This window comes from Brachyistius frenatus, unplaced genomic scaffold, assembly GCF_029030835.1.
Source record: "Brachyistius frenatus isolate BFR_SWC_R1_liver_20210118 unplaced genomic scaffold, ASM2903083v1 Contig_26, whole genome shotgun sequence".
In the NCBI taxonomy this organism is placed as follows: Eukaryota; Metazoa; Chordata; class Actinopteri; family Embiotocidae; genus Brachyistius; species Brachyistius frenatus.
In genome coordinates, this window is record NW_027210625.1 from 2,537,739 (window position 1) to 2,556,119 (window position 18,381).

The window sequence follows — 18,381 nt, forward strand, 5'->3', positions numbered from 1 at the left end:
TTCAAATGATTTCAAAACAGCAGCTATCCAATCATAGCCTGGCAACCATAATAACGCTCGGCAGGTCTGTCAATCTTTAAATTACGCTTTAAATTTTGCACTTATATTAAAATTATTTACAAGAGGAAATATCCAGTAGTGAAAAAGTTTCTATCTTTTTCCCCCAAACTAATACGACAAGAGAAAATGAGTGAGGAATGAGAAGGTCAGGACAAACTGTCAAAGATTAACGCGTGCAAAAATGCGACATCAGACAATTTTTTTATATGCTTTAAAAACTAAAACAATTCACAAACGGACTCGACTGATTACATGCAAAGTCTCTAAGACATCATTTAGACTATACTCCCTTTGAAACCTTTCACACACGTGCAGCAGCACAGAACACATGAGTCCAACTGGTCATTATGGTTTGTAAGAGCTCTTGAGTGGTGAAGGAAGTGTCCCAGAAAGGCCATTTACAGCTGCTCAGACATGTAGTGTATTACAACAGGCCGGGCAGACAGGTCGTAAAGGGACTGATAAAACGGCACCCATGCTGGCTGTAGATGTTAGTGTGGATAGGACGGAGACAGGTGCTCTGACTTACAGAGAGACTAATGGGAAACGGGTTAGTGCCATTAACATGGGAAAGATGGAGAATTATAACTTCCAATAAAATAAAGGCAGGACCTTCATTTAAACTCCATCTTAAAGTCACCCAAATCAGTTTACTGACTTCAAAACTCCTTTTTATACTCAGTACTCCTTATTAACTATGTATTTTTCCAAGTTTTTTCTATCCAAACATCTTGAAAGTAAACAAAATAAATGACTGAATATGGTAGTGAATGAGTAGAATCAGAGTAAAGTAACATGACTCTCCCGAACACGTGCACACATATGTGTCCCAATCATAAACACACACTCACAACCCATTTGTGAGTGATGAGAGATGGCTAGTTGGAAACTTCTAGGCGTGCACTTTCTGTTGCGCCGCCCTCAGAGCTGTCAGTGAGGCTAATTTTGTGATGTTTGTGATTAGTGAGCAGTGTAAAGTTACTGCGTGCTTCAGACCAGCCTGGGAATAACGCAGTAAGATGTCTGGACTTCACAATACTGTGACTTCTGTTAAAAAAGTGTCAGTCATTTGTTTAGTCTCCTTTCTATCCACTTTTACACTGTATTCATCTAGTGTGCTCGAACCATATTAAAGGTAGTTGATCAAGCAAACTTTTCCCACACAGATAATCTCATGAGTACTACTCCCATGAACTTCCACACACGTATGCAGTGTCATTGCACAGATACATACCTGACATAGTTTTTAAAATACATGACAGAGCTCTTAAACAAAATGTATCAACATAAACATTTAGTGTCATCAAGCCTGTCAAAAATAGAAAAATATGGTCATTAATATAAGATAAGATCTCTTCTTAACACTCTTAAGTATTCATACAATGAATTTTTGTGTGCCCCATTTTTTTTTTAAAGCTACAGTCAGAACAGCTGAGTCACCTCACATATTTCACTGTGGGCTGAAAGAAATATGTTTTTAAGAAGTATTTCACACCATTTTCTTCTCACTGAGTCATTTCCTGTCTCCTCTAGAGCTTCATCCACAAGCCTTAAAGTGTTATAGAGACATGGGTTACAAAACTACATGTCTGAAGACATCACCCTGGGCTTTTTTTTTTTTTTGACAACAAGTAATCAAACTATGGGCTGAAATAAAAGTAAACAAACTGAGATTAATGCTGAGAGACCAGAACAAACTGCATTTTCAAACACACACACACACACACACACACACACACACACACACACACACACACACACACACACACACACACACACACACACACACACACACACACACACACACACACACACACACACACACACACCTGGGCAAGTAGAGGTGAAAGAAAGGAGAGTTGGCAAGGAGATTTATGACAGCGCATCAAGGAGAGGGACCACTGACAGCTGGAGGACTCTTGACGCAATTCAGGTCCCGCACACATGTACACCAGCACACACACAAAGAAAGACACATTCACATATATCTACAGGTCAATCCTTACTTGTTTACTCTGGTCTGATATTTTTTTCTTGGGAAACTAAATCATTTCTCCGCAGTTCATTTCAGCTGTGCATGCCGTCGAAAGCCGAGCAATAATTCTGTTACCGCTCTGACGTCTGCCGAGGGAGCGACGCTGCCGGTGACTCAACCGTCTGTGACCCTCCTGCCTCAGACTGCATCAGAAAGTAACCCAGTTTTTTTTAAAACCATATCGGGCACTTAAAGTGTCAGGCGCCTATTTTTGGTGCAACCCCACCACTCTCCAAGGTGAAAAATAACAGCACTTGAAGGGGCATTGTCACACAACAAAGCCTTGCCTGCAGGTCCTGGGGTGTATTGCAACAAAATGTGAATTGAATAAAGGCTTCAGTGGCTCTGGAGGGAGCTGTGTAGAATTGGATAACCAGCCTCGAGTGATGTAACTTAAGTCAGACAGAAGAAAATCTGCAGGTGAGTTCAGCAGACCAACACTTGATGGTAGTAGCCTGAAGCTACGCTAACTGCGACTAACAAAACACATCCAAACTTCTGGGTTTGATGGTGTTGCATTGTGGGTAATGTAGGAGTCAGGTTTTGTTCCTGTAATCTAAACATCATGATGCAATACTTAGACAATCACATGCACCACATACACTTTTGTACATCACCTGACACAAATATAGCAGTTGTAATGCCATATTTAAACTAACTGTCCCACCTGTGACTGCATAAAATATAAAAATTCCTGTCTAAATATGTCCCCCTCCTCTGTCCTCTTCCTCCCTGTTTCAGTTCTAAGGGACAGCCACAGACTCCCGAGGGCTCAGTCTTCTGTCAAGGGCCATATGGTACCGTCAGAGCTCTGTGTGTGTGTGTGACGAAGAGGGAGGGCAGCCGTGGCTCAAGGTGTCAGAAGGGAGGGTGGTTTAAATTTAACTGCAACAGGGCTGATATCTGCATGGCAGGTCCTGTCTCTCCCCTGCTCTCTCTCATTCTCTCTAACACACACACACACACACACACACACACACAGTCTGCTCTCCCAGTCACCAGCCACAGACATCATCACACACACACACACACACACACACACACACAAAGCAGCAGCTCCCTCAGTCTACCAGGAGACGCTCCTCTTCCTCCTCCTCTTCTTCTTTCCCACTCATCACACCACCTGGATTGTACAAGAGGCCAGCTGAGGACGCGACAGAGGAGAGAGAAGGTAAAACAGACTGTCGCGAAGGAGCGCAGAGTAAACGTTCACACTGAGGATAACACTTCATTTGAGCCGGCTGAAGGCACAGCCAGTGGCACTGCAGAGGCACAGCAGCTCGGTGGACTAAAGCTTTGCTGTGAGAGGTAAGGCTCGAGCTCGGGCTGTGTGTGTGTGTGTGTGTGTGTGTGTGTGTGTGTGTGTGTGTGTGTGTGTGTGTGTTAAAATCCGGAACAACCCGATATTCATCTCTTTCAATGCAAATACAAAAGGCTGCATGCTTGTGTGACTGTGAGGGGGTCTTGTAAAAAAAATGCAAAAAAAGATCAAACAATGCTGAAATCCTTGACACAAGTAAAGCGTTATGTGCCATATATTTGGAACATTTAATTAAAAGAATCACTGCTGTACTGCCTGGCATTGTATATCATTTAAATATTGTACATTTTATTAATTGTTAATCCATTTTATTCAAAACTTTTCTGTATCGCTGTAAAGACACAGCCCACTGTGCAGTTTGCTTGAATAAAAGCCTTAAGTACAGATGCACTGAAATGTTGAACTTTGGAGGATTTTTCCCTGAGTGGGATGTCATCTGCACTGTGGCAGATTTTCTGCAAGGTTGTTGCTAATTGGACAGATATAGAGATTAGAGGCCAGAGGAGACCAGAGGCTCTGGGGGGCACAATGAATTCCTGCTGATCTAAATGTAATCCAGTTGGATTGAATTTGCTCTAATTGGGTTGAATTTATTTGGCCAAGAGACAAAAGAGCTTAACTATTTGATTTCCATTGTAATGATGAAGCTAATTGTCTTCTATTTCCACTTGGCTCTGTGCATTTTTGCTGCAAGAGCTCAAAGTCATACTTTTGTTTTGCAATCTTCGAGTAAATCTCCCATCTGTTTCAATTCAATTTGCTGATGAGGCAGAATATGATATCACCCTGGCAGACGTAGCACACCCGTGGTCAATTTGCCCACCACATCAAAGCCGATGGTGATAATTCATCCACCTCTGCGCAGTGATACTGTCTCGAGCGGACGCTGCTGTTACATGGCGGGTCGTATTGGTTGCAGCTGGGGAATTTCCAAAGGGCAGCGTGTCCATGAGAACCCGTAGCAGAGTCACACAGTATGTAAGTGCACGGAGGACGGATGAGGGAGGGATGAGGTCAAGTTACTAGGCCCGCAGTCGGTCTCAGTTTGGAAACACACTGAGGCCATTGGGAGAGAGAGACAACAGCCAAATGTCAGGCCAATAAAGCATTTTCACTACAGCTGAGTTTAATTCTGAAACTCATACACAGACGTTATGATTTGCTACTTTGCCTCAAAAATGCTAAAGCAATTATTACATGCTCAGACTGCATGTGCTGTGCTGGTATCAACAGTCTGATGATGTGTTGGTATGAGGTGGTCAGCAAAGTAAAAAAAAGATGTTACTAATAAAAGAATTAGCATAGCCCTAAAAGATCATCACTAAACATTATGGTTTGCAGTTACTCACAAGTTCTGGATGAAAAAAGCTTATGTCTGACATTTAAAATATTTTTCTCTGTATTATAAATAAGAGAAAATATTTCAAAATGTCAAATTGGACTTGAGGAAATACTTGGTCATTTCGGCTTTCTTTCCTGACATTAATTAGAGCACAATAAACATGGAAATGAATCAACAGGTGCTGAAACATTCCTCCTTGACTCACAAACCTCCCTCATATTAGTAAATATTTGGGCTGACAGAAGGACACCCCAGCAAGCTCCCTCCAAATGCAGCTTTAAAAGGCACGGGTTTTAGCGTGCGACTAGAAGTGACAGGTTAATCTGTTTAAGTACGTACGATAGCAGGGCCGAGAGCCACAGCCTTCTGGTGTTGGTAATCTGCCGTAAAACAACAAAGAGGCGGCGGCATGAGACGTTGATCAGCGGGTTTTGAGTGAATGGTGTTTGTCGGGTCATGCGAGTTAAATTTTAGGGTGAATGTTTGTACAGCTGAATGATTTATGTACATTATATCTAACGGCGTGACAGAGGGGGTTAAAATGTTGTGAATGCATCAATAAGCTCCTCATAGTTCAAATATTTTGAATAGATGAGACTACTTTTAGACACATCATTTCAGCTTACTTTTTGAAGAAAAAAAAAATCCTAATTAATAGCTGCTCGGAAACTACAAAGGAACTTAATAGTGTGGTTAGTTCAAAAATATTCATAACATCAGATGGAAATTCATGGTTGGATCATGTAAGAGCGACAAATGTGTTTCCAAGATATTTAAATCTTAAATCGTGTTTAGCAGCAAGCTACAGCTACATCCTGCTTGGACCACAGAACAAGGAGACTACCTCGGATGACGCTAATTCAGTGAAAGAGGATTCACTGCTTCTTCTACAATACATTTGTTGTTTAGGCCTCCAAATATCATTAAAATGAAACATGTGGTTTTTGGTTGAACTGCTAACAATTCCGAGAGGATCGTATAAAATCACTGACGAGGCGTCACCGACATTTTCAGAGGACTAAAACCACTGCAGCAGAGAAAATGTAGATAACATGATAATATTCTGCCTTTTCTGCTGCAAAGCACCTTGCCACAAAACTCCTTTGCTCCCTGGGTGATTGACAGTTTGAGGGTAGTGGGGCAGAGATCATTAAACAAGACCTGCGTTAAGACAAAACCGCCAGGCACCCTGAGCTTCACCAGCTGTAGGCTGGAGGATTACAAGACCTGGCTCAGACGCTTTCTGAAGCGGTTTGATTCATCAATGGGGAGAGATTGTTGGTGTATGCCACAGTGGGATGCGTGTGCGCGTGTGTGTGAACAAATCAAAGCAAATCTCTACTTGATTGAACTGTGTTTAAGCTTTTCTAATCGCTGAAAAAAATCTCGCTATCCGTACTTTTTTTTTTTTTGCCACGGGTGACCAATCACAACAGGGCTGAGGTTGGAGGGGAGTTGCTCATCTTCACATCATATCTTAAAGCACCCAGACTGCACAAAACAGATAACAGTTACAAGATACGAGGAGACGGTCGGTGAGAAGTTTGTGCACCACAACTGTCGCTCTGTGTCGCTGAAGTGGGTCGGTGGCTCCTCATTACTACCGATAGCTGGCTGAGGTGACCTTGAGCAGGACACTGAGTCTCGGTGCTGAAGGGATGCCAAGAGAAAAAAGCATTTCCCCACAGGAATCAATAAAAGGGTCACATTACATTTTGGGATCAGACTATAATGAAACCAGGTCCGAGGTAATTAGAATTCCTAAGCTGTCCTTCCCTGAGCCGACTGAGGGAGGTACTGAAGTGAACTGTGACCAGAGTAACATTATATTTCACTGACATATTTTAGTCTGGAATAAAAAAAATCACAGACTGACTCGGTCATCCCTAGAAATAAGGAGATGATGAAATAATAACTTGTTCATTGGCACCAAGTCGACTGTGCTCACAAGAAAACAACAGCACTAAACCTTTATGTGAAAGCCTCCTGTGAGTGACTAATGGATGAGACAGATCCTGTTAGAGCACTGGGAGCCATGGCACAAGCTATGCGAAGTGGTATTAAGGAGGTTGGGGTGGATGGAAAAGTCAAGAAAGCAAGAGACCCCACCATGACAAGGGATGCTGTTTGTTTTCAGCTTCTATGACTACAATCCTTTCCGAACCCTTTCCAGTTAGTTTTTGTGTCTAACCAAACTTTACAATAAAAATGACAGTACTAGTGATCAAGAAAAGTTATTTGTAAAAGTTTTGAAAGTACGAGATGCAATGTCTCTTTCATGGAGCATGCCCAGTTGCACCCCTATGTTCCTATAGTAGCTCAGAACAGACGAATCCAACACTGGCTCTTAAGAGGGACTTTTGTGTTTTTTCAAGGCCACCATAGATTGAAGTGGAGGGAGAGGCGAGGGGTGTTCAGTTACTTGAAATCTGCAGCCTCACCACTGCATGCCACTAAACCCTGCTCCTTCAAGAAATTGTAGTTCTTGTAGATTGTTTGATTGAGCGGCTGAAGCAGGGTCGACCAGTCCATGAAGCGTGTGGATCGAGGGCCACATGACGTTTGGCAGCATGATACAGTGACTTGTTTCATTCGTTAGGGGATCGTGTTTCTCTCACAGAATAGCACTGGCTCGGAGCTCTGGGAAAAGAGCACTATATATACCAAGAGAGAAACGCCAGTGTTGTCCAATATTAGTCTCTCTCTATCTCTCACAGTTTGACCTGCAGCCTTCTGCTGTCAAGCGAAGTCAAAATAAGTCAGCAGAGATCAGTTTGTGCGGCGGAGTGGGCCCTGAAAGATCAGCTGGTGGGTGATTTGTCAGAGGCCGTTCCCATGAGAGCAAGTGAAGACATACAAACATAAGAGGCTCGAGGACAGATGATTATAAAAACGGATAGTAGCATGTCTAAGTCATTTTGTCAATTTATTTTTAACTGTAGAAAAGGATCCTGAACATTTGTGAGAAATTCTTAAATCTTAAAAGTCGCAACCTGTTTTTTTTTTTTTTTTTTGTTGCAGCAACACACTGTAGATTGGAGTTCAATTATCTTTATGTTGTTTCAGCAGAGTGTTTTCCCAGAGGTACATCCCTGCAAAAACAGCGTGACCCCAGGTGCATAAATAATTCACATACATTCGGTATCTTTAAGCCTGCGCCGGGCCGAGTGGTTACAGCGTGATTTGCTGCAGCAGACAGTTGCTGCTCATCTCCGTGAAAGTGTAAAAGTGAGTAATGCTTGTGCTGCACCAATACGCCGTGGAGCATTAGTAATAGACGGCTGCCTGCGCTGCATTAAAAACTACCAGCGGGGGGTGATAGCTGGAGGCTCCAATTTTACGAGCGAAAATGCAACATGGTGAAATCCAAAATGAGAAAAAGCTGCAAAAACCACCTAAGTCAACGTTTTTCTTTCTTACACACTTTGAAGTTCACATCAGTCTTTTACATACTCAGTTAAATCCAATAACTTGCTCTGCCTGACAGCTCAAATCAATTTTGTTTGTCAGGTCGGAGATTTCTGCAAATCTAGAGAATCTGTTCTGTTTGGATCAAATTTTAAATATATTTATAGATGATTTGAGATGACACTTGTTTCATGTCTGTGTGTGCTGCAGCAAAGGAGAGCAAATACAAAGGATTCGTGATTTCTGTCATGAAATCGTTCTGCGTGGCAACCAATTGTGATGATGCCTTGTAAACATACAAATACGGCACGATGAAACTAAGGTATGAACAATGTACAAAATGCTGGATGTAGGACAATATATATGTACCTGTAGGATCAATGCAGTTATTCAGCTTGAAAATATTAACATTGTATTGCAACTTAATGATGCTGAGCATAAAGAACTGCGACTGGTCATTGCACTTATTATAAAGACGCATGACTGTCTCTTATTTTCCTGATGCTATTCATGTCCATCAGCTACATCGCTGGGATTTGCCGGTGCGTCATCATTTTAGCACCTACGTTCTACATTAAATATACAATGGAGGCCGACTGTAGTCAGATTTCTGTGCAAGTTGTTTGACGGGGCTAACGCTTTCCATGATGCAGCACAAAATGTCAGGACCACGTCCATAATCAAGTACAGCCAGTGTCGGCTGGTCTGCATGTCGGAAAAATGACTATATAACATTGTAAGTGACATTTTTGAAAATGCAATCATCATTTATTGAGTTATGTGGGTGACCTCTTTAATCTGTGAACAAAATCTTGGGTGGGGAATAAAATGAATATCATCTATAATAACATGAGGTCAGTCAGTAACCACATAGGTGTGAGCGAGGCATCAATCTTCTCACCATCCTGTCGGAAAGAGTAAAATTTCCAGTAATGTTCCCTTAACAATAAACAGGCAGTGGATTATTGTCACTATTTTAGTGCACTAAATTACGTGACCGATTTGAGACTACAAAGTATTATTTCACCCAAGCGAAGCGTAGCTTGTTCTCCATTGGTATAGATCAGCTTAACTTGCTTTATGGAGATAGATTATTTAAAGCAATTCTTTACTGAGCTCATATCATTCCAACCTCAACATGAACCAGCTCACGTCTTGCTGCTATTTCTGCATTGTATTCCCACCAGGGGCTAAACTTTGGTTGTGAAATTCTTGGCATATGTAACATGATTGGATAAAGCGACACAGGTGGTAGCCTGACACTAAATATGCACTGCAGAAAAACACACACACACACACACACGCACGCACGCACACACACACACACACACACTGAGAAGCCGTGCTGCGAGTGCTCCTCTTTAAACCCAAGCCACCATTGTTGCCTCTCTCTGTGTTTGTTGTTGCTACAGAAAGGGCTTAACATGGCTCTGTGACTTTGCATGGCTTTTGCATTGGTTAAATGACAGGGTCAATTATTTGGCTATTTTCTGATGACCCACTAACATTTTTCCTGCTATCTCTTATGTACAACAAGTGAGGCATGTTGAGAGCAAACGGGAACAGAGGGGGAGCAGACAGGAGTGTTAGAAATGTCAGTGTCACACTCTGTGACAGTTTACTCAGCCTGGACAACTCTGGACACGTTTGGGAAATGTCTTAAATGGGCGTGATTTGCACCGAGTGGGATTATGTTTGGCAGGAGTGTTGCAGTGTCAGTATTGGATGAAGCCCATGCCTTGACAGCAAATACTGTTAGTGAGGGTGAAGGAGGGTATATTACACCCATCTGCCAAGATGACTCATAACCGCTGCAGGGGGCCAAAGCCACAATAGTGCCTGAGAGTTTGGTGTCCACGTTGTGAGGGATGGCTTCGCACAGCTCATCCTGCGAGTGCAGTGGTTTTATCTCAGTGCATCATCTCGAGCTGTGTTCATTTTTCTACCTGAATCAGGGACTTTCTTGATAGAAAAACGAATTCTACCGTCACCTGCTGTGGAAAACTTCTCCAAAGTACATTCCTTCTGGCAGAGCGGACTTGAAGGACGTGTTTTCTTTTTCCACCTGATGTACACTCTGCACTGATGACTCATATTGTAACGTGTTAGAAGGCAATCCACCGTTATTCAGCACTCCAGCACTGCTTGTAAAAGTGAGCTACACAGATCTTTTTCAAAAGAAACCATGACTCAGCTCATGGAGAAATGTTGCTTTGCTGCTTGGATGCAGCACAGCCACTGAATATTAACCAAGCTCGAGCAGGAGCCAAAGAGATTAATCATTATCCTCTGTGTTCACGTTAGTGTTACCTATAATGCAATGCACGTTTTAGCTACCAAACAAAGATCTACAGTCTCCAATGTGACTTTAACTGACAGTTTTACATGAATAAATTCATAAAAAAAAAAAGAAGGGATGAACATCAGCTCTGCAGAGCGATTTTGTGGTCAGCAACTTTTATGTTCTGGTTTGCTGTCATCCTATCAAGAGAGCATTTACCAGCTTAAAAGGCAGTTATGAAAAAAATAAACGTTAACAAGTGATCTCTCAGGTTATCAAAATTCGACTTCTTCAGTCGTCACACTGATGAAGAGGAAACCTGTTGCTGTAATTATTAGTGCCGTGGGGGATGAAAAATCACAGACCGGAATAAAATGACTGACCAGCACAGGTAATAGCAGCATTACCTCATTTCCCCTTGAGAAATAAAGCCAAAGCCCTTTATGCTGCTAGATAATAAGATCCTGATCCCCTAATAATAGAATGGCAACAAGAGGCTTTGGGACATTTTGGATGCACCATCTCCACCAATTGGTCATTACACACAAATAAGCATCTACCTGTTTGCTGCTCAGTAGAGTGCTGTCATAAACTCCATGCTCTTATTACAGTGTGGACATTTGACTTGTAAACAGCCAGAGTTGTGACTTACTGAGATTACTGAGGAGGTTGCTGGGCAACTGGACAGGAGGCAGACCTGCAGGGACGACTGGATAGTAGGAGGGACAGTCTAGATTTAATTAGAATTTTAAATGTCTTTTTTTAAGTTAAATACAGAGGTTACATCCACAGAGAGGAGGATGACCGTGTTTCAAGGGAGAATGAGGAATCTATCCCAAATCCACTACATACTAATTCCAAGTATGTTTTGGGTATTTAATGTGTTCCCAGTGACAAAATTAGGCATAATAAACAAGAACAAACTCTTGATTTTGGAGTGATCTGTGTACAGTGTAGAGTAGTGAGATAACTTAAAAGTGCCGTATGTGCACTTTGCACAGTTCACATACAGCATCGCTTACATGTTTGTGTGAACTGCCATAAATATTATAGTGTATATTCTGTACAGTAGGATTGAAGTGGAACACTGCTAATGAATTTTGTCCACGTTTATCAGGGAGCAAAGACGTAGGAAGCAAATTTCTAGCAAAGCACACTGTAACATTGCCTGCATCGGACATGAAACACCAACTTAACATTATTAAAATTTTATGAAATAAATGGAGGGCAGGGACTAGATGAAAGGGAGCAGATCATCTACTTTCAGTTTGACTGTAGATTTTGATTCCTTTCAACACTTCCTACAAATACATCCACGCAGTGGGATATTCAAAGAAAGCGCGCACACACAAATTAAATTCATGCATACATGTGTACACACCTGGCTTTACTGATCCTCATACAAACATAATGACCTAGAGCTCTCAGTTAACCGCGCCTTCGTTTTGCAGCCCTCAGTGACTCGGCTGTCTGTCCTACTGCCAGGTGAAGGTCGTGTGTGGTTTTCAAAGTGAAGCTAACAGTGTCAACAAACTGCCGATCGTTCTGCAACCGATGACATCTGGAACGTCCAGTTGCAATCACACATCCAATAAATGCCACATTTGAACAATTTCGAAGTGCACAATCAGTGGCAGCGCCGCACATCTGTTTACGTTTCTAGAACTCAGAGACTTCATTACCCAGAAATCATAGGAAACGCTCCACCTCCTCAGATGTAAACATGTTCGAGGCTGGAGGTGGTGAACGGCCTGTACACTGACTTCTCTGAACGCTGTGCTCACTCTGCTGTTACAGCTTGATTTTAAAGGACAAACCTGCAGCATCACAACAACAAGCCCACTCTGATCAGTGGAAAGAACCTTCAGCTCCTGATAAATGAGACCTTGGCTGCTGAAGGGTAATGTAGCAGACTACAGTACAGTTCCTGTCTCAGTCCCTGCCTTCTGCTGTCCTCTACTGTGCAGGGGATTGGATGACCCCTAATTTTAGCCCGGGGTTTGTCGGCCAATGGACAGTTTGGATTACAAGTAAAAAAAAGGAGCTGACGCAACAGTCGTTAGATGGGAGATAAGGAGGAGTATCAAAGCATTTCTGCTTCATTTGTGACTTGATATTTTTGTGTCGCTGGAGGCCGGGGAGGATTTTTTGTTGATGCCTCTAAGAGCTGCTGCTGATAACAATCATTTGAACTCAAGTTCAGGGACATAAACACAGAGGAGGACTGGAGACAACAGCCTGTGCAGAGACAGCTCCAATCCACTAACTTTCTATTTAAACATGTCGTGAATGGATGAATCATGAACTATTCTTATTGAAGTGTTTTATAATACTATATGAGTTGGTACAATACACACACCTGAAGCATGTTAAAAATATAGTGTTTCTCCAAAAAAGCAAACTAATAAAATACTTCAAGGATTCTGATGACAGAAATAATTTTATATTTTGTCTTTTTTATTTCATTACAGCTGCAACACATTATATAACAGGAGTTTAGAGCCATGCTGGCACATCTGTGAAGGTGTATTTAGCTGCAGTGGTTCTTTGTGCTAAATGCTACCATTAGCATTCTGACATGCTTGCAGTGACAAATGCAAATATAGTGATGTTTGTCAGGTGTGTTTAACATGTTCGCTGTCTTAATTTAGAACGTTAGCCTGCTAACATCTGCAGATGAGGACCTAACACACGCACACAAAAAAAATCGGATTATATTCTCTGACTTTATGTTTTCTTGAGACTTTGAGCCAACACATGAATCACTGATAACTTGACTGACAGGTGAAATGCACCGTCTTCAACAGAGTTAATCCTTCAATCAGTGGCATTATGTGTGTGCACTGAGGGCAAAGTTACAGCATGTGGACCAGCTGATGGATGCTGTAACCCTGTAATCCTCCACTGTCAATCCTCTGTCACGACACAGATGGATGGACAGACTGGGATGAATGAATGAATGCATGCATGCCAATGACTACATTTGAATTGTATTTCCTCTAATCTCCAGTTTTGTTATTTCTTCCTTCAATAGAAACTAATTACTCAATTAAATAAAACATAAAACAAAGTTCTGATTACAAAACATAATTAATTAAACAGGAAACAGGCATCTTGCAACTTAGTGACCTGTTTTTGAAAGCAATTTGTTTGTGATGTTGTTCTATTAGTGTACACCCCTTTCATCCAGTCATGCCGTTACAATCCTTGTGTTTGCACATAATATTCAGGGTCAACATTGTTGATGAAGCTCAGCAGCATCCAAAAGCTCCAAAAGGCCACTGCCAAAACTGAAAAAGTGCCGCCCTCTACTGGCGGGTCAAAGCAGAGGGTCCCAGTGAAGACCCCTGTTACCGCTGAAATCAATTCACAGTAATTATTCCAACTTTAAACTAAGGCGGACACAATGGTGATACAAACTTGTCATAAACTGGCATAAGGACAAGCAAAAAGCGACAGCAACTCTAAAATAACTGCAATACTAAATCTTTTTTAAAACATTTTTTTTATTTTTTTTTTTTTTATCCTATTTCAGATTTAACATGATAATACATTCTTTGTGTCATACATTATTGCCTTTGGGTAAAGTAAAAATATCCTTAAAAAATATCAGAAATATGATCATAGAGTAAAAAAAACACTGCACAAAAGATTGCTCTGAAACTCATACGCTGTATATTTAATTGAGATGAAATACTACATACATTTATGAATAAAAAATAATCACTGAATTTGGGCAAAAAAAGAAAACCAACAAGGCTGGTTTCTGTTTCAGCCACTAAACTCTGCTTCCTGATAGTTTATGGTGCAACCAGGGACATGCACTGGACTGTCCATATCCAAGTCCCAAGCCTAGTATCAGTGTACACCCAACAGCTGCAACTATGAGATTAATATTCCTGCAGAAAAGCACCTGCATGCCTCAAAGTGTCTGACTCATGAAATCATCATTTTTGTCCTACAAAAAGTTGTGGAACCTTTTGGTTATACATTTGTATGTATCAGTCAATTCCCTGGTTTGGGTTTTCTGATGAAACCATTTGCTGATTAGGTAAATTATTGTGCCTCATATTGCTATTACTTATAAAGATTATGTCAAAGAGGCTGTTTTGCACGTGTTTATGTGTGCATATATGTTTGGGATAAAGCAGAAGGGATCACGGTGTCAGGATGTTGGGGCTCACAGGTGATTTGTCTTCTTCCTGGGTGGCCCTTGTTGTGACAGACCATTTCAGATATCCACACCTCCATACCATTGGATCTTTCTGGAGCTGCGCTCTCATCCTGGGCTCACAGGACCCTCAGAGGGGGTGGAGTAGGAGCGGGAACAGAGGATTGGGAAATAAATTTGGATGTTGCCTAATCAGGGAAAATTCTGAAAGCCGCATGGTAATTGAGTGCATCGGCTCTGTTGAAATTTAAACGTGAAAGTGGTCCAGATATAAATGAAACCACCACTGAATATCAAATGAGGGGCATGCGCCAATATTTCAACTTAACAGAGAGCAAAATTAGCAGCTCTGGCAGCTTTAGGATGTGAATATGGGATGTGTTTTGTGTGCTTCATCATCTTTTAAGGTGACTGCAGAGATTCTCCTGTAACCGGTGGAGGAGGTTCAGTTTATTTTCTGCTCCTTTTGTTTTATCTGCAAAGTCACAGGTTCGACTGAAATAATATTTTGTCACAGTGACATCAAATTATGATATTAAATAAGATATGTAGTCTGACTATAGATGGTATCTAAAGGTTGTTTTACATCGTTAAAAATGTTGCACAAAAAAAAGGTCCACGTGCATCTGCTCTGTTTCATCACCAGATGTAAGCTAAAGTGAGAGCGAGCCAAAATATTAAAAGGGAGTGCTTTCGCGTTGTATTTAAGAGGCTTCATACCCGAGAAGGGCAGCAGAGTTGGATGATAACTGTGGAGTCACCACATCTAATGTATTTCTATTGTTAATATATAATATTGGTTAGTGCAGCTTCACATTACGCTGTACCATCGAGCCTCACAAAGTCATGCCATTGTCTGAATCCAGCCGGCCTGGCTCTGAACTGCATGACCCCTCATTTTTGGTTTGTTCGGTGTGAGATCCAGTGGGGTGATACTGCTACTGCCCAGCAAATCCTGGCTAACTCAAACCCCATCAGTCCTCTTCCTCATAATCACCTGCTCTAAACCAGACAAGGTTACAGCCTGATGACACAGAGCATAGAGCATCTGCCAGCGGCTGAAAGCCGATGCAGGATGTTAAATATATTGGGCGTGTTCGGGACATGTATTGAGACATGGGAGTCCGCTTGGCTAAAATAGAGCCGGTGTAAAGAGCAACAGCAACAGCGTGAGGTTCACTTCATGTGCGTCATGTTCTGCTGTGCTCATGATTGAATCAAAACTGCGTGACGGGCGCCATTAAAAAATCATTATGGTCTTAGTTCTGGTTCAGAGGTCGCAGAGCTGCTGCACTGCTGCCTGTTTTTATTTTCACCAGCTTTAAGTGTGAAGAGATAGGTAATTATAACCACTACACATGCCTTCATGCACAGAAACACACATTTGGAGTCAGCCATGAGAAAAATACTGAAATACATACAAACTCCCGATCAGCATGTACACATTCAGAGCAAAAAGTAAGACAAAGGGCCTGTGTGCTTCGTCACATTTCATGTTGTAGTCTGGGCCCTTTTACCCCACAGATTAAATATAAACCTGGCAGAAGCATGAAGCCCCTCCTGTATTCCTTGAGGACAAACCACCTCCACTGTTCCTGCAGTCAGCTGCTTTATGTTGTGCTCCCATGATGAGCTCAAATATTGCAAAGGAATTTCTTTTTCTGAAGCTCAGTGTTTAATATTTGGTTTAACATTGTATCCTGAGGTTCATCTGAGATTCTCTCTCAACACTGTTTACACATGCACTTGTCTTTGTTTCATGGCCTGTCCCTCCATAGTTTGTAAAGGGGATCAAATGCTGCAATTAGATTTCTTTTTTCATTGATTCATTTATTCTTTCATCTTTTACTTCGTAGCTGCTAACTCGAGGGATATATTTATGTTGTTTTACTTGGATTTACACAAAGAATCCTTCATGACTTAGTTTTAAAGATTCAAACTTTAATTGCAACATGGCGCCCCCTGGTGAAGAACAGATATTTATCTGCTGCTCATTGTGCGCTTTGAGTTTTTTCATTAGTCCTACTGTGCAAGAACTGATGGCAGTTATTATTCCCCAGGTAATACACAACACGGCATTTTAGGACAGCTGCTGCATGACAGGTATACTCATTGCGTTATCAGTGCGCCATGTCCAGCTTATTCCACGTCATCAGATGTAGAAATGCAAAGTGGAGCTGCATTGTTTCTCAATGTGATGTCTGTGTCTGAGACATGCTTACATTGGACATGTGCGAAGATCAAATTCTTCACAAATTCTGGCCAGTCCAAAGATTTCCTGGGATTGCATCACCTTCAACAGAGAGGATGGAAATAATTAAATAAAGTGCAGCAGACAGGCATTTTAACAGCTATAAACCCTGTTGCAGCGAGTCACTGTCCTATATCCTGGAGCTTTAAACCACAGCGGGCCTCCATGAGAGCTGAAACATCTCTGTTTATCTGCCTGACGTTCGTGGAGGTATTAGTCGCTGCCCTGAGCTGTGGACGACTTCAGTGCACAGGAATTCCCAAACTACTTCTCTTGTTGCTTTACAGTCCAGCAGCGCTAATGCTTGCAGGAAACATCTCCGACGGTTTTATGGCACCTCATCCAACCTCGGGGCCTGAATGCCGATTGCTACCTGTTGCTGCGGCAACCTCCGCACTGTTTGTATACAGTTCACTCTTCTTATTTTTTTGGTTGTTGGCTCGTTGTCGGAAACCCCTCCGGTCCGGTGCTCTACTCTCTGACAGTCATTCTTTGGATGCTGTTAGCTCTACTGATGCATTTTAACACGGTTTACTGACACTTAACTGGAGCAATGCGAGTGGAAATACTCTGACTATTTTTATATTTTACAATGGAAACAAATTTCTCATGAGGCCTTTTTCCAAAGTCTAAAACTGTCCTTGTGCTCTCTCAGTATGTCTGCCTGCACATTATTAAGACTCCTAGGTGTTGTTTTGATATCAATTGGCTGACTGTTCTGATCTGTTGTGTTAATGTGTTCTGAAAGCTGCATAGAGATTACTGTCCTCACTGTAAACAACTACATGCAAAGCAAAAGACTAATGCTCCATAAAATCTAGAAACTGTAACCTCTTTTATATTCTTCTTAAGCTTATTTCAATATGTTTTCTGCCAAATAAATGTGAATGACACTGAGCCAAAAAGGAAAACAGGTGATTTTTGATCTCAGGGCTTTCTGACCTCCTCTGGCTCCATTTAGTTGTTTAATCATGGCTGAAATGGACTTGTTTTTATTTCTCTCTTCCAGTGCATGGCCTCGCATACATCCAAACACATAATTATGGCTGTGAATGGAGGAAAATTAAAATGCAATGACATTATTCACCAGGAATGTGTAAAGAATAACGGAAGAATAATTGATTTCCTAACAACTAATGCAATATACAGACGTGCAGTATATTTACATGAAAGAACAGTATAAATAAAAACCAGACAGTTAACTGTAGATCTGATTGCAATGCACACCAAACAAACGTGGGACTGAACTCCTCCCTGCCACTGAGTTAACAACAAAGCATGAAGTATCACCACACACTAAAAAAGGACATCTAATTACACAGTCCTGTAGAAGGATGCAGCCTCATGTTCATCACACTCGATGAGAAATGTGTGAAGAATGAGAGACATGTGATCTGATTTTACATGGATCTGACTTCTGCTGCTCTTCTCTGACTGTACACAGTTACTTCCGGTACTGATGCATGACACTGCAGTGCTGAACTCTGTGCTCGGATAAAACCAAGGACTTTA

The 18,381-nt window shown here is 41.6% G+C and overlaps 2 protein-coding genes across 3 annotated transcripts in view; one reads left to right on the forward strand and one right to left on the reverse strand.

The window, feature by feature from the left end:
* LOC138620752 (collagen alpha-1(VIII) chain-like) overlaps positions 1-18,381 on the reverse strand; it is a 97,078-nt gene that overhangs the window by 32,707 nt on the left and 45,990 nt on the right. The window lies entirely within an intron of this gene.
* The window catches only part of filip1l (filamin A interacting protein 1-like), a 60,514-nt gene continuing 45,143 nt past the window's right edge, over positions 3,011-18,381 (forward strand). For both annotated transcript variants that reach the window (XM_069698211.1, XM_069698212.1), the window contains exon 1: positions 3,011-3,403. The gene's annotated coding sequence lies outside the window, so the exon portion shown is untranslated. The remainder of the gene's footprint in view (positions 3,404-18,381) is intronic.